The 17,000-nt window shown below is 46.9% G+C and overlaps 1 pseudogene; it reads left to right on the forward strand.

Annotated features, from left to right (window-relative positions):
- The first annotated feature begins 1,651 nt into the window (after positions 1-1,651).
- LOC146005971 (5S ribosomal RNA) lies at positions 1,652-1,770 on the forward strand (annotated as a pseudogene).
- The last annotated feature ends 15,230 nt before the right edge of the window (positions 1,771-17,000 follow it).

The following is a 17,000-nucleotide window of genomic DNA, read 5'->3' on the forward strand; positions in this document are numbered from 1 at the left end:
GGAATGATATGTTACAGTGATTTCCATGAATACACCTTTTCATATGCAGATACAGCCTCACAGAATATAGGCATGCTGCATTTCATTTTAATCAGCAGAAGCTGCTGGTGCCCCTAGGCATTCCAAATGCTCTAGGTATTTGCCTAGTTTGCCTATGCCTAGGGCCGGCTCTGATCTCCGGGCTTCATCAGCCATCACGGTCAATCCTTCCCTCTTGCAGCCACACAGCTGTCCCCGTTCCCACTCACCTTACTGTGTGGGAGCCTGCTGTTGGAGGCGTGCAGTGAAGTGCCGGTCTCTGTGGAGAAGCCACCTCTGCCGCACTGGGAGAGATGGCGGAAGAAAGGAGAAGGACGCACTTTGCAGAGCGGGAGGAGGCGGAGCTTCTTAGCCTCCAGCTATGCTGCTGCAGCTGCTCTGTATTTGGCAGCTGCAGCAATGTCTTGGTGCCACCCCCTTAAATCCGCCACAAAACAGGCAGATTGCAGTGGCTATATGGCGCTGGACGCTACTCCCGCACTGCAGAGAATGTGAGGAAGCAGGGAGGTGCCGGGCAGTAGACGTGTTCTCCATACTTCACAACCACCACTGATGTCCCGCTGGTGCTGGCGCCCCTGTCACACAGGCAGCGGATCACCACACACTGACATGCAGCACAATACTATCAGGGCGCTGCATGAAGAAGCCAACGGAGGCGAAACACGTGTCCTAGCAGGCGCCCCACGTTACCCCCACTCGACTAAGACGGACCTGTGCTCTCCCATCAAACCCCCCCCTGCGTACAGCCGACTTTGGGAATCTCTAACTCGCAAGTCCGCGTCCTGACGCCCGCCGCGGTGCGCGGCGGCAACTGATCTCAACACAAGCCGTTTGGAGCTCTTACACGTCTATCAGGACGGATTGCGTCACCCCCTCAGCCGCATTTTGGTTGGAGACTGCCCACACTGCATGAGCAATCGGGCTCCCAGGATCCAACTCCCCTGCCGGCACACCACAGGACCAGGTACAGGAGTTGCCACAGTCTGAACCATCAGCTGTGGTACACTCCAAAAAACGTTACTTTCCATACCTATGTCTATATGATTGTCAGGCTCAATTATCTGCAATAGTGGCCAATCGCTACATTAGACCTATACTGTGTCAGTCACAAACACCTTATCTGTTTTCACTCCTTGAGGATTGATCAGGCTGATTTCAATAATATTCTCAATCAGCCACTTGTCATTAGCAAGTTACAGTGCCTCCGGAGGATCAAGCATATCAATATTGTTTCTGTGATACACTGTGACAAATGGTCAATTACCAACTAATTGTAACAAAACCACTGTCAATTCTTTTCTAAATGTACTGTAACAAAAGCCATGTCTATGTGTTCCTAACAGAATTGTGAGACACACACTGGGACTTGAGCTGCATTAACAACCAGGGCTTAGCAAATTCATCATCCAATCTCCATAATAGCGTATCCATTTTTTCACCTTGTTACCTGCTGCGAATAATTGAACCTCAAACTGTATGCACACTATACCAGGGTCACTGGTGGGATACATATACAATCCCTTTTTTCTCTGTCCCAAATTATTGGGTTAACATCCAGTATTTCAGATGTTATCTAGCAGTTAACCTGAGCTGTTGGGTCGTGACGCAACTCACATACCACCAAACCTCACTGGTGTGCCCAAACCCATCTCGAACTTGGAAGCCAAGCAGTGAAGGGCCAGGGCAGTATCCAGGTGGGTGACCCCTGGAGAAGTCCAGGTGTGGTATTATATCTAGGTATCCCAGTCAACAGACTAACAGCACAGGAGCCGCCTACTGCTCGATTCCAAAATCCTTGCCAATACAGGCACTAATTATTTCAGCTCACAGGATAGAGCTACCTAGTAACGTGGGGTTACTGAACCCCAATCTGTCTAACAGTTGGGGACAACTAACTCATTAGTTATTATACCTCTGATGACTACATGCAACAAATGACAAATTATATGTGTGGTAAACTTTAAAATTGATATATGACTCAGTAATTACTATTTATTAGTACCACACAACAAAAACAACCAGGAGACTCAGAACAATGTTTATTGTATCCATGAGCTATGCCATTGTATCTTAACAAGTCCACAATAAAAGTTATGTTTTAACATTTATATACATTACATTTTCAAAGAGTGCGCCCAAAAAGCGTTTGCTTTCCTTTGTTTTGCTTCTTGCAAAAACAAACCCACCCTCAGATAATACTATCAGGGGCAGGCCGGTATTTTAAAGGCGCCCCGCAGACCCCGTCGGCGCTGGCTCCTCCAAGCGACCACGGGGTCTGCCTCACCATAGTTACACCACTGAGTATATATACTAAAGATTCTGAAAATTAATAGATGATAGCAACCAATCAGATTCTGTCTATCATTTTCTTGGATGCAATAGAGAAATGATAAGCAGACAGAGGAGCAATGAGTTTACCACCTCCCCTGGCATGGCTCGCTATGCTTCAGGCATCTACGTGGATGAGGTAGGCCGCATATGTTCCCAAAAACTCTGTGTGTTCCCCAGCTATAGCCCCCTTCCCTTCAGCCACCACTAAGGAGGTGTGAAACTCCCTGAAGCCGTTCGCTCCCATGGTTTCGTATTCACAAAACCATGCATGCGCATATCCGTGCATGCGCAAACCCCAACCATCAGGCATAGAGCCGACTTCGACCCATAATGAATGGGTCTGAATCAGCCTCCAAGGGCCAGATGCACTAAGCTTCAAAAGTGATAACGTGTAGAGTGATAAACAACCAACCAATCAGCTCTTGGCTGTCATTTCACAGACTGTGTTTGAAAACTGTCAGGGAGGAGCTGATTGGCTGGTTGTATATCACTCTTTTGAAGCATAGCGCATCTGGCCCCAAGTATGATAAAGTAAAAAAAATTTTTTAAATATTCCCAGAAAAATCATGTTGACCTTTCCATGTGTTGACCATGTATGTTGGCCCTTTGCTTATGTAGACCATTAGATCATGTTGAAAATATTTATGTAGATCATAAGGCAGTGATTTTCGACCTATTTACCTTGCGGCACCCTAAATAAGATTTTAAAATTGCCAAGGCACACCATGAGATCCTCACAGAGCAAAACACATTGGCCCCCACAGGAAAAAAAAAAAAAACTATTGTGCCCCATATAAAAAAACCATCACACCCTTCCCCACAGGAAACAAAAATAAAATACATTGGCCCTTTACATGAAAAGAAGAGACCAGTATACAACAGTTGAACTGGTGGTGGCTGTAAACTGGTTTGGGCATCTCTGGATCTGGGGGAACACTTGAGAACAGCTCAAGGCACACTAGTGTGCCACGGCACTGTGGTTAAAAAACACTGCCATATGGTGTCGGCATATTGACTGTCGACCTAGATATTGTCTATAAGCCATCCCTTTTTTTGCTGTGTTTTCTTAATTAATTATGGAAATTACTTTGATCTTTTTTTTGGTTGTTTTGAAACAAAGCGAATCAGGTTGTTATTATTATAATGTTTTATTGTAAGGAAGCTTGTGTATTATTATATTCCTAATCAGTCGCTGACTATGTTATTCACTCACTGAAGCTCTCCAGCATGATGACTTGCGATGAAAATGCCACTCAGTGAGGGCACGATGATTCCGCACACAGCGCGTATGGGCTGCCGGTTATTTCTGGACTTGTACATTTTATTTGATGCAGAGTGACAGATTGCTAACGGGACTGAATTCACATTGAGGCAAGTCGACTCTAATTACTTAGTCACAGAATTATAAAGTAATTAGCGGCACTAAATAATAACTGCAATGCGTTTGTCCTTATATCTGTGTCAGACTGTTAAATCATTTGTTTCTATGCAAAATCCAATTTACATAGGGAATATAAATCCTTAGCATAATCCAGTGCCCGTGGGCAGCTCTGCAGTACGGCCTCTCTCCCCTGCATTTGCTTAGGGAGGTAGACGGATGGGCGTATTGATGCCAACATCAGTGTTTATGCACAGGCTTGATTCAGAGTCGGACATGAAGCAGCCACAATTGTGTTTGGAAATTTATGCAAACATTTGCTTGTACTGAGTCGGGCACATCTAGGTGCCCGCACTGCCCCCAGCTCAACGCTACTGAGAGTATAACCGCTATTATCTTCATTTGCACCAACTCTGACCACAAAGCGGGGGATCTGTCTGATACATAGGGCCTTATTCTAGTTCACTCTTTCTGACAAAATACTTCTTAGATGGACAAAACCATGTGCACTGCAGGGGGGCAGATGTAAAATGTGCAGAGATAATTAGATTTGAATGAGTTATTTTGTTTCTGTGCAGGGTAAATACTGGCTGCTTTATGTTTACACTGCAATATAGATCTCACTTTGAAGTAAAACCCCACCCAAATCTAATTCTCTCTGCACATTTTTTATCTGCCCCACCTGCAGTGCACATGGTTTTTTCCGTCTAAGAAGGAACTTGTCAAAAAGAGTGAACTAGAATAAGGCCCCTATTTCCTATTTCCTAATTTCTAGATGTCTGCAGTCGGGCTCCGGCATGGCCCAAAAAGGGTGTGTGGCTTCAGTCAAAAGGGGTGTAGCTTCACAGGACACCTGAGAATTACAAAGCTACACCCCCATGTTCATCAGTGGGGTGTGGCCAGCAATGTGAGAGCTGCTGGCCACGCCCCCTGTCCCTCCGCCTCCCCCTCTATTTACCCCTGCTCTAGGGATGGCCATCGGTGCAGCTGCTCAGTGGCGTGTGCTGATCTGGGGAGAGAGACAGATGCAGTGGAATTTTTTTCATGGGGGCGTAGCACTGCCCCATCCAGTGGCCGCGAACCCTCCATTTTACTAGGGCTGGCCAACTGATGGGTGCCGCTGTATATACCCTGTAACCCCTGGTAATGAGCATGAAATTGAAACCCCTGGCAACGAGCATGTACCTCCTGTAAATTTAAATGAAAGCCCTGGCAACAAGCATGTACGTAAAAGAAAAAATTTTGAATAAATCTATGGGGGGGAGGGGATTTTTTGGGCAGAGGGATGCAAAATTTCTAGTGACACCGCTGCAATCAAGGGCCCCCTTGTGTCCTGGCAGTCGTACCCCCCCTTATGTTTGCACTGCAAAAAGGCATTACCATGCAAGTGCAGTGCAAGAATGGCGCACACCACGCAGAAGCAAATTGAGCGCCGTCCCCTGTAACGTTTCACAGAAAATTCCTTTGCACACTGTTAGCGGGGACATTTTTTTATATAGATGGAATGATTCAATTATTTAGCCATTGCGCTGCAGGACACTGGCACGTCAGTAAGTGCTCGTTGTATTATTTCAGCAGACACAAACATTTCAGCAAATTAGATATTAAGTTTCTCCATTATTTCCTCCTCTGTTATTTCCCAATGAATATCTTACAGTCGCTCTTCATTTAGATCTGGAAGCTCTTTTAAACGAATGTCAATTTTGCCAGCATGAATTGTAAGATGCTTGAGCTGTTCACAACACGGACTTCATTAATAGGCACGGCACACTCATGTTAATAGGTAAGTCTGTGATACTGGAACAGGAGATGATCTGGCCCTGCTGCATCTCCACCAAATGCTGTACAAAATCTGCTACTAGTGATACCTGTCGTAAAGTATAATTATCTAGTCATTCCAGTAATTACATTATACTCTTGGACAGATCCTAAATTAATTAAGTGTTATGGCAGATTAATGTTCATTTGGAAGAAATGTTTGGAGGCGATAAATTATTCATTTGTGATAAGAATTGTATAGTAGGATGATGGCAAGGGAATTCTGTCAGCATACCGGCAGTCAGAATACCGATTCCGGAATACAAATAGTGGTCTGAAGACTAGTGCCAGAACTCCACAACCACTCACAATGCCGGTGCTGGAATCCCAACTGTCACCATCCTGAACTGGGGCTGGTTAGGGTTACGCAGTATAGGGGAGGTTAGATTTAGGCAGTATAGGGGAGGTTAGATTTAGGCAGTTTAGGGGAGGTTAGATTTAGGCAGTATAGGGGAGGTTAGATTTAGGCAGTATAGGGGAGGTTAGATTTAGGCAGTATAGGGGAGGTTAAATTTAGGCAGAATAGGGGAGGTTAGATTTAGGCAGTATAGGGGAGGTTAGATTTAGGCAGTAAAGGGGAGGTTAGATTTAGGCAGTAAAGGGGAGGTTCGATTTAGGCAGTATAGGGGAGGTTCGATTTAGGCAGTATAGGGGAGGTTAGATTTAGGCAGTAAAGGGGAGGTTAGATTTAGGCAGTATAGGGGAGGTTAGATTTAGGCAGTATAGGGGAGGTTAGATTTCAGCTCCAGGGGAAGTGTGTGGTGGGTGAAGAGTTAGGCACTAAGAAGGGAGGGTTAGTTTTAGGTACTAAGGTTATACAGTTATGGTTAGGCTGAGGGGGTGGGGGGGTTAGGCAATAAGGGGGGTTTAGGGTTAGGCTACTGGTAAGCGGGTTATAATGCTGTGCCTATGGGCAGCCTGTTACTTAAATCTGTCCCTGGCTGATGGTAGGGAGGGTAAGGGGGTAAGGGGGTAGGGATTCTGGGTATTGGGATGCCATTTTCAATCTTTTGAATGCCAGCATGCCAAGTGCTGGCAACCTGATACCATCCAGTTACATGTTAGCAGAGGCTTATAATTGGTATTCATAAGGGGGTTCATAATTGTCTGTGTTTTTTGTCATTTTTCTACCACACAGGTGGACCAAAAAATGTACCTAGATTTACGAGCATCTTGTACTTGCAACTCCTTACACATGAAGTGGCCAGGGGTTACAGGCCTGGGTACTGATGTGGGCAAATATAGGGAAGTGTGGCCATAACCCCTTAATACATAAGGTATAACTAGTTTTCCTGGCAACCATACAGTGGGTGCGAGTGGCCACACAGGAGGACCGAGTCCTTGCAGCAAGCCCCTGCTCATGTCATTATTTATGGCTGGAATGGTACGGTACAAATGCATACCCTCCCACATGACCCATTCCATTAGATACAAAACGCTCTGTTCCCGGACTTCCTGGCCAGTGGCAGTTGCAGAGTTGGGGCTGCAGCACAGGATGTTCCCGGACTTCCTGGCCAGTGGCAGTTGCAGAGTTGGGGCTGCAGCACAGGATGTTCCCGGACGTCCTGGCCAGTGGCAGTTGCAGAGTTGGGGCTGCAGCACAGGATGTTCCCGGAATTCCTGGCCAGTGGCAGTTGCAGAGTTGGGGCTGCAGCACAGGATGTTCCCGGACGTCCTGGCCAGTGGCAGTTGCAGAGTTGGGGCTGCAGCACAGGATGTTACCGCAACAATTTGCAAGCACATTGCTGAAGTGCGAGCATTTCACTAAAAGCGAAGCCAGATGCAAGTTGGCCATGTTTCCGGTCGCACGCATAAGGCCACACATGGTGCCCATTACATACTATATAACAAACTAATGCCCATTACATACTATATAACAAACCGTAATGCCCATTGCATGCTATATACCACACAGCATAATGCCCATTACATACTATATAACAAACCGAAATGCCCATTACACATTTGACATTTAAGTGCCACTTACTGTACCTACATGCTCGATGCCAGGGGCTTCATGCTTGACTGAAATTGCTCGTTGCCAAAGGGGGACAGAACTGTGCAGCCTGCTCCTGGCTCCCCGCCACTATTTTCAATTCTCCAGCCATGCGAGCTCCGTGAGAGCCCCCCCTTCGCCCGGCCATGTGAGCTCCATTACAGCCCCCCCCCCCTTCACCCGGCCATGTGAGCTCCACTGCAGCCCCCCTCCGTCCGGCCATGTGAGCTCCGTGACAGCCCCCCTCCGCCTGGCCATGTGAGCTCCGTGAGAGCCCCCCCTCCGCCCAGCCATGTGAGCTCCATAACATCCCTCCTCTGCCCAGCCATCAGTGCTCTGTCCCCCCTTTGCCCAACCACCACAGAGGACATTATGGATGTGCCCTGCTCCCCCGCCTGCTCCCGGCTCCCCACTGTGTCCGGGAGATGTCCTGCTATTTAAAATTCACATCTCCCGCTGGAGCGCTAGCCAATAGATGCTCGCGGTCCAGCAGCCACCAGTTGATTGGCCGCTGGACCGCAAACACCTATTTGCTAGCAGTCCAGCGGGAGACGTGCATTGAAAATAGCAGCACGTCTCCCGGACATAGCGCATTGCCGGGAGTGGGCGGGGGAGCTGCGGGCAGGGGAGCGGGTGAGCTGGCAGTGCAGGCACGGCTCCGGCGACCTGTTATCTTCTGGCGCCCGGAGCTCGTGCTCCACTGGCTCCGCCCTCGCTACGCCCCTGACTATATAAACACAAATATTATTATTATTATTATTCACTCAAGCGCTATATGATAGTTTAAAAAAATGAAATCAAGAAAGAGACTAGGATGTTAATGGGGGTATACATGGAAAATATTGGAGAAACATCAGGCAAAATCATGAAAAATATCTGTTTTTCGAGGTGTTTCTTATTGAATACCTCTTCCCCCCAATGTATTAGTAACATGTGATGTATCACATGTATTAGTAACATGTAGAAATATCACCTTTCTCAGCAATTTTATTAAAATGTTAATGACTATTACAATACAATTCTTACTGCTTTTCCTGAGTAAATATGCAAATGCATACACACTGAGCGCAACTTAAGGTACGTATATTGCCCAGTGTGTACGCACCTTAAGTTTTACTCAGACACTGGGTGCCAAAGCCTGTTCCACAGTATCTTGCCAATGGCAATGAGTACACATGGCTTCTGGTACTATATTTAATACTTGGATTTAAAAAGTGCATGGTGAGTCACCACAGATGTCAGAGCATTTACATTGAAGGCTGATTATATAAAGCTGCAGTGTTTTGGAGATTGCATGTCTTGTTTTTCGCCCCATGTATAATGTGATTGAAGCTACGCAGACTTTAAAAATGACAGCGGTGTGGAGTGATGCCACCGTAGCTATATTTATAGGTAACATGATGAGTAAGCTAAGATGTTCTCATAAAACATTTACGCTCCGCTTTCAGAACAAGTTATTTCGTCCAGGCACAATTCTGAAGACAAGCAAAAATTGTCGAACACAGGTTTTTTTCCCTCTCAGACATAAAGTAGAACAATGGTCAATATTGTTCGGTGACCCACAAACAAAGCACTAATTATTAGGGATGAGCGGGTTCTGGATCTCTGACATCCAACCCCTCCTAAACGTCACAATTCACGCAAGATCGAGGCAGCCGGTTTTTCGCGGATTTAAAAGTTTGTATTAATTCCGCGCGCCGAACGGCACCATCTTCTCTCCAGCATAGGAGAGGGTGCAGGACGGACCTCTGATTGCATGTAGGTAGTGGCATCGGGTGGGTCTGCTGTCTTACCATGCCATGTCTGCTCTGTTTTATCAGTCCAGGTGTGCCTGCTCTCATATACCTGGGTGCCGCCTGTTTGCCCTATTATCAAGTGCTGCCTGTCTGCCTTATCAGTACAGGGGTGCTGCCCTATGCAGCCGTATATAAGGCCAGTAGTGCTGCCCTATGCAGCCGTATATAAGGCCAGTAGTGCTGCCCTATGCAGCCGTATATAAGGCCAGTAGTGCTGCCCTATGCAGCCGTATATAAGGCCAGTAGTGCTGCCCTATGCAGCCGTATATAAGGCCAGTAGTGCTGCCCTATGCAGCCGTATATAAGGCCAGTAGTGCTGCCCTATGCAGCCGTATATAAGGCCAGTAGTGCTGCCCTATGCAGCCGTATATAAGGCCAGTATGCTGCCCTATGCAGCCGTACATAAGGCCAGTAGTGCTGCCCTATGCAGCCGTATATAAGGCCAGTAGTGCTGCCCTATGCAGCCGTATATAAGGCCAGTAGTGCTGCGCTATGTAGCCATTCATAAGTCCAGTAGTGCTGCGCTGTGTAGCCATATATAAGTCCAGTAGTGCTGCTGTATATAACAGTAGTGCAGTAGTGCTGTCCTATTCTGCTGTATAAGTTAAGTAGTGCTTGTATAAGCCCCGCAATGGCAGTAGATGGCGCCAATCGGCAGGGACTTATATAGGATCCAAAACCCACGAAAATCCAACAGCGGGATGATGTTTTGCCTTGATATGGGATCAAAGTCTGGCAGGAAACCCAAGCCGGACTCGGGGGGGGGGGGGGGGAGTCGCATCTCGCAGATCCAAACCCGCTCACCTCTGGTGGTGATATGTGGACCCTAGGCTCTCCCCTCACAGAAATTGGGGACAACACCCCCCCCCCCCCCATTTTCAGAAATCCAGACCTTTCCCTGTCCCCCCTAAAACACTGCTGCCTGTCAAACAGGAAGTGGCAGCGTGGAACTCTGTGCAACAGTGCAAAAAACGTTCTGCACAATCCTGATAATTAGCAATCTGTGTGGATCACACACCATTTCACAGATATATAGATACATTTATAACTCCGTAAGATACTAATGGTATTTTGTTTCTAATGAATTATATGTTCTTTTTTATATGTGTTTTATGTGTACTTATTAAACACCCTAGTAACTGATGCATGACCTCGTGTTTATATGATACGTAACACTTAAGTTATCCAAAAATAAATACTCAGAGACTCAGGGTTGGCATAATATGTTAGCTGTAATTTATTTAAACAACTCTGAACTTGAGTGCTTGATTAGAAGGAATTAAATAATGGTGGCCAAGAAAGAACGGCTATCATCTAACGCCACCCATAACCTACAGTATGCTACCTAAACAACAGACTAACAGCAAGCGGTATCCACTCCACCTTTTAACTTGACTACCCACCCATCTGGGTGGTGTAGTTGTCCCCGACCAGGTGATCCAACAGAGATCTATAGTCAACGAAGGTGAGCGCACCAAAAACAACCATAAACAATCAATCAAACCTTAAATATGACTGAAACCAATTAACCTGTCATTCTTTCCAGCCAAACAGCCAACGCAAAGAACCACCTACCACCACTAAAAAAAGGCGGGAAGATCCAGAACAAGAGGCTGACCCATCCTTTTACCAGATCCTATATTCCGGCTTTCTCAGCCAACCCTGCATTCATATAGCCACATGTCCTTCCCAAGGCCATCCCCAGCCTCGTGGATTTTATATAGCAACATAAATATATATTATATAGAGCATTATAGCAGTTTTATGTAAAGTATATTGTGCAGCCATTCCTATTCCGGAGAGCTGAACTGTTGGCCTTGATTTCTGAAAACCCTCTTGCGTTAAGGAAAATGGCAGGTTTGAAACGATGCACGTACTGTACTGCAATGATGAGCACGGAGCTTTCATACAACTTGGCAAAGATCAGTATTGTTTGCGCGCTTCTATTTTGCAAAAACCACATCGTTCTCGGCATGACAATTACTGGCTACGGCTGCATTTTAGCGACTGCAATTATACATCACAGCAACAGCCAGTAAAGTACAGGGTGCTTCCTTTTTCCTTGTTTGCCTGTACTGACATAATAAGAAATAATATATCTGATATCTCCTACAATTCCCCATCTATCTGGCTAGTTAAAGGGACAGTAACCTCAGAATTATTTTCTCTTCCTTTCTATCCTGTGATGGGAAGATAATGGAGATATTTGGCCTAATCCTGATGGCGTCACAATCGCTTGATAAACTGCAAGCTTCGTAGCTTACCGAGCCAATAAGTATCACCAATATTGCCTAATGTGTACACTCCCTGTCGTTAATGATGCGCTATCCAGTACTACGGTAACGACCCCGAACCTCATCTAGCATGTCTGAACAAGGAAGGTCCTCGTTAATGGTGGCGGCAGTAAGTGTGTATGGGGCTTTAGTATTTTGACTTCCTTACAGCCCCATGCTGAGTGCAAAAGATCTGGCTGAAACAGATGTCCCATCTCTGTCCACACACTATGATCAAGCAAGGAAGTTGGCTCACACGGGGGAAGATTCTCTAAAGGAAAAATGCGGTAAAAACCCCGTTATCGGGTTTTTACCGCATTGTGGGATTCTCTAAAAACCATCCGCCGGATTACCGCGACGGGGGCATCGCCAGCAAAAGCTGGCGATGCCCCATAGAAGCCTATGGGCTTCTACGTGACCCACCGCCACCCCGCACCGACCCCCGCCGCCCCGCACCGACCCCTCCCTCACCTTTGTCCATGCAGCACAGAGCTGTGCTGCCCGGACCTGTGAGCTCCTCCTCCCTGCACTATGATCCTCTTCCGGGTGCAGGGAGAAGGAGGAGAGGCCACCCGGCAGCAGCATCCAGGCCGGGTAAAGGAGGGAGGGGGGAGCCGCCGGGACCCACTTCACATCGCCGGCCAGATCACAAAGGACAGCTTTTAATGCAAGAGCTGTCCTTTGCCATAATTATCGCATATGTTACAGCATATGCAATAATTATAACCGCGGTAGCTGGCGATGTGCGGGGGGCGCGGATGTCACAGCATCCCGCCCATGGTCACCACAGCCTGGTCACCGGCAATAAATGGCCAATTCATGACTAGTGCGATTCATCGATGTACTGTACAGTTCATTCTTCTATTCAGTCTCCATTCAGTCTCAAGGGATACTCAACCCTTAACATATAGGCCCTCATTCTGGTTGACTTGCAAGGTAGTGATATTTTGCTGCCAGGTAACGCCACCCTCCAAGCGTGTGAATGCCCGCCCCTCCGCTGGAGGCCGAATGTCCCTGCAGGCCTGCAAATGGATGTTTTGCATAAACATCCATTTACAGGCTTGTGTGCGGACCCAAAATTATTCGATGGTCACCGATCATCAAATGATTTTTGGAGCACTCACTAATCTAACTTGTTTTTTGGTGCCTTAGATTAGCGGCACCATGCTCCGTGAATAGGGTGGTCAGCTGGTTGGGCACTTAGCCATTTGACTGTTCGGTCATTCTTGTGTTTGGACAAACGAACAAACGAACGGCCGAGCACAGCCAAACCACCCTGAGCGGCCCTGATCCTCCACGTGCTGAGATGGGGAGGATCGGCAAAGGAAGAGGGAAACAGCGACGGTGGGATGGTGGTGCGCCAGTGGTTCACCGCTGGAGGCACCACTGGCGCACCCTTTCTTTACAGTAGCATGCACGTAAATGTCTCAGGAGAGCCCGCTCCTGTTGCGTGGCTTTTGAGAATTGCATAAGTACAGTATAAACTTTCGCCCTTCCGTCAGACGGGCCTTAAGACTAGTGATTTTATAAATGATCAGCTGTATATTTAGTTTTATTGATCTTATTATTCAGGCAATGTTGCTGTTTTTTACATGGCTCTCTCACAGCCAGGAAAGATCAAGGGTGGCATTTATCAATGATCGCATTTACAATGCGATCGGGGTAGAATATTACCGCCCATAGGCTACAATGGGCTATCGCCATCTCAGAATGGGGATAGCCCAGGCACGTGAAGCCGGGCTGCCTGATGTTGATACATCGGGCAGCTTCGCATCCCCATAGAAAACCTATGAGGGAGGCGTCCGACGGCTGTACACGAAGGATCGCAGCAGGGATCGGATATTCCTGCTGCGGTGCCTCCTACATACTGTACATTCGGGGATACTTAATATTTGCGGCTATAGCAAATATAGCATGGTAAATGGGCCCCCAATCAGATGGTGCTGTCTCTTTTTTGGGTCTCTCGCAGCTAATGAGGCATACTCGACACAACAAAAATACTTATTTAGAAAAAAATGCTTGTTACTTATAATTCTTTCCCACTTAGCAGCATATGGGACAGTGTATTTCTTTCTCAGCTCTCTCAGGGCTGAATATTTCACAGAAGGTAGAATTATAATGTAGCAAGAGATGGTTAATGTTGTATCAATAGCAGTTGGGCAGCGCATTAGACTCAAAATGTAGCTCAGCAAGATAAATTGTAGCAATGTTTCTTGGTCAATGATCCCAAGTACATACTGTAGCTGCTGTTAGTCAAATAGCTCAATTAGCACTCAATAAAAACAGATGCAATTAGAGCTTAAATAAAAGGGTTGGGATCATTTGGTCTACAGGAGGATGGTCGACAAGCATTGGGTCGACACCATTAGGTCGACATGGGACATGGTTGACATGGGTCTAGGCCGACATGGCTTTAGGTCGACACAAGCATTAGGTCGACATGGTCTAGGTTGACCGCCAAAAGGTCGGCATTGGGTTTTTCACAGTTTTTTTGACCCGAATGTCGAAACAGTCGACATGGACAGAGTTTGAAGTGCACCACATCCCCTCACATCGCTTGCTATGCTTGACCTATGTCAACCTTTCCCCATGTTGACCTTTCCCATGTCGACCAATCCCCATATCGACCTAATGGTGTCGACTCAATGCTTGTCGACCATCATGTTGTAAACCAAATGACTGTATCCCAAATAAAAAATAATACTTAGTCTGTGGAGCGCCACGTTTAATATCCAGACCTTGGGGGTGATTCTAGTTGACTCAGTAAGCTGCAAAGCTCGCAGCTTAGGAGTCCTTGTGACCCCGTCCCGGCCTTCGCCAATATGTCAGTGGAGACTGACTTATATTTGCAGGTGCCGAGATGCGTTCCCATGGCCCAACGCCACCACCGCCCTCATCCGCCCCGTCCCTCCCTCCCTGCTGTGAATGTCCCAGCGACATTGTAAATTGCAGAGGCCGCTCGCAGTTGGCGTTGGCACACCCCGTCCATTGGGTCAGGGGCTGAATCCTGTTCACCCTTGTATTCGGTGGCCACAGGTAGCCTCCCAGCTGCTGGTGCTTCCAGTATCGCGGCCTTCTCCAGAGTGCAGTTCCCTGGCAGCAGCAGGGTGAAGAAAACAGCTGGTGGTATGTGTTTCTCTGGAGGCACCAGCAGCTGAGAGGCTACCCGAATACAGGGGAAAAGGTCTGGATATAAATAGTATATATAAAATTGAATATACAGCTGCTAATTTAGAAAAGAATTTCCATGCAGTTTTTATGATTATATTACTTTAGCTCTATATAATAATTTTTTTTTTAAACCGGCCAGTCATATTATTTTCTATATGTGTATTTTATGTGTTTAGTATATTGATTAATCAATCTACAGTATATATTAAAATAAATGATTAACCTCTCTGGGAGAAGCACGGAGAGGAGACTACCGGCAGCGCTTTGGGGGACCTTTGATAAAGCTGCAGTTGGCAGTGAAACGCGTTAGGTGGACAGCCAAATTCTCACGCCCAGGACCTAAGAAGTGTGGACCACTTTACCCGGTACCACCTTGCTTAAAACTGCAACATTGTGGTGGACACTGCTCCCTGAGCCCCCCACTGGCATGTTACCATCTAGCCAGCACAGTGGGAGGACATTGTGAGCAGAAGCCTATTTCCAGCATATAATCTATCCACTTGGCGGACACCGCACCCTGGACTACCCTGGTGGCTATAGCCCAACATAGACCACTAGGGCAAAATACCAGCTAAAGCGGAAGCTCGCGGCTCTTTCCCTCCAACGGCCAACATTACGCTGTGACTACTAGTGAGGATCAATATCGCCTTTAAAAAGTGTACCAAAAGGTCAATCACTAACCGGTAAAGTGCACTTACTTGTGACCCACTGCACCTCCCTATCCCCTTGTTTCCCTGGGCCATATCCACACTCCATCCATCTTCCTGTGGCGTGATTTTAACAAAGTTTCTAATCATGTATTTATATTATTGTGCATCAATTTGTATATTGCTTATAAAAGTTATTATTATCTTTCTATCAAACTGGTTTAATTCATTAAGCGCTGCTCGCATGACTTGTGCGTGATTGGTTTGTGTGTTTCTCTCTACGGGGGGATTAACTACCCCCCCATTTTGAGCAGCTGCTTTACCTAGAACTACAGCTACTGTCATAGCGCCTGATTTCTTTCCTTGCTAAATTTTTCCCTGTCTTTGGGGGTCGGGGCCTGATATTGTCATAATCATGCCCCACCCCCATTACTGCAAATCCCACGATTCGCAGGTCTTCGAGGAGGGGACGGGGCTAAAATGACATGATTTGCATCATTAGCCCTGCCCCATCCCCTGAAAATATTTAAATGCTGCAACGGTGAGATGTAGCTGGGTCTGGAGGGTCCGGCAGGATCAGGGAGGTTTGCCCACCTTTCCGGGGGACCTGATTTTCAGCCATTCCAGGAAGGTAGGCAATACTGATTCCATGTGCAAATACCAAATCCAGTGCATACGCAAAATCCAATTTCTGTCTCCTTTAAACTCATATCAGCAGGTGTCTGTCTGGAAGGCAAGATCCCTGGGTATCAGCACTGTGTAGCACAGCCAGTGCATCTGCCCGCCCCCGGCATATAATGTGCATGTAATGTATAACCTTCATTATATGCACATGGGCAGTATGACTGGCGACTCCCTGAGCGCTCATACATGTGTGTCTAGCAGCATCACATGGGGAGCTACATGTGTATTATTAACCTATGGCACCTGGATCCTTTAATCAGGCCCTGCACAGAAGCAATCTCATGGATTGCATCCGAGACGCACCGGCTTGGTTGGGATTACATGCAATATAATGTAGTCAAAAGTACCAGAATTTTGGGCAGAGGGGAGAAAAATTTCTAGCTATGCCACTGCGTGTACTATATATCGCATGCGATCCTGCCATCCAGGAAGGTGCCGGATGGCTCAAGGAGGAATTGTGTGCGACTTCTCTGAGGGGAGACGTTGCACAAGTGTATGGGGGCCTTTAGATCTCTTTTCTACCACCATATAGTTTTCAAATCTTATTGCTAATACTCCCTCTGGGTGCTTAGGAAACCTTGTCTATTTATACCTACATTACCTATGTGGGAGCACAGCTGTATATAATGAACAGTATAACAGTAACAGTTTTAATAAATTTCCGGTGCTGGTAATATTTACACATTTTACTGTTTAGCATACTGCACCTCCCAACTGTCCCGATTTTCATGGGAATGATCCGTTATTTGGGATGTTCCTGCGTCCCTCCTGGGGCCAGAAGTGTCCCGTGGTGGGGGGAGGGGACCGTTGGGATTCTTCCCTATTACCCGCTGCTCTGCTCAGCATGCCATGCCCCCAGGAGTGACG

Source organism: Crinia signifera, chromosome 5 (assembly GCF_055691185.1).
Source record: "Crinia signifera chromosome 5, ASM5569118v1, whole genome shotgun sequence".
In the NCBI taxonomy this organism is placed as follows: Eukaryota; Metazoa; Chordata; class Amphibia; order Anura; family Myobatrachidae; genus Crinia; species Crinia signifera.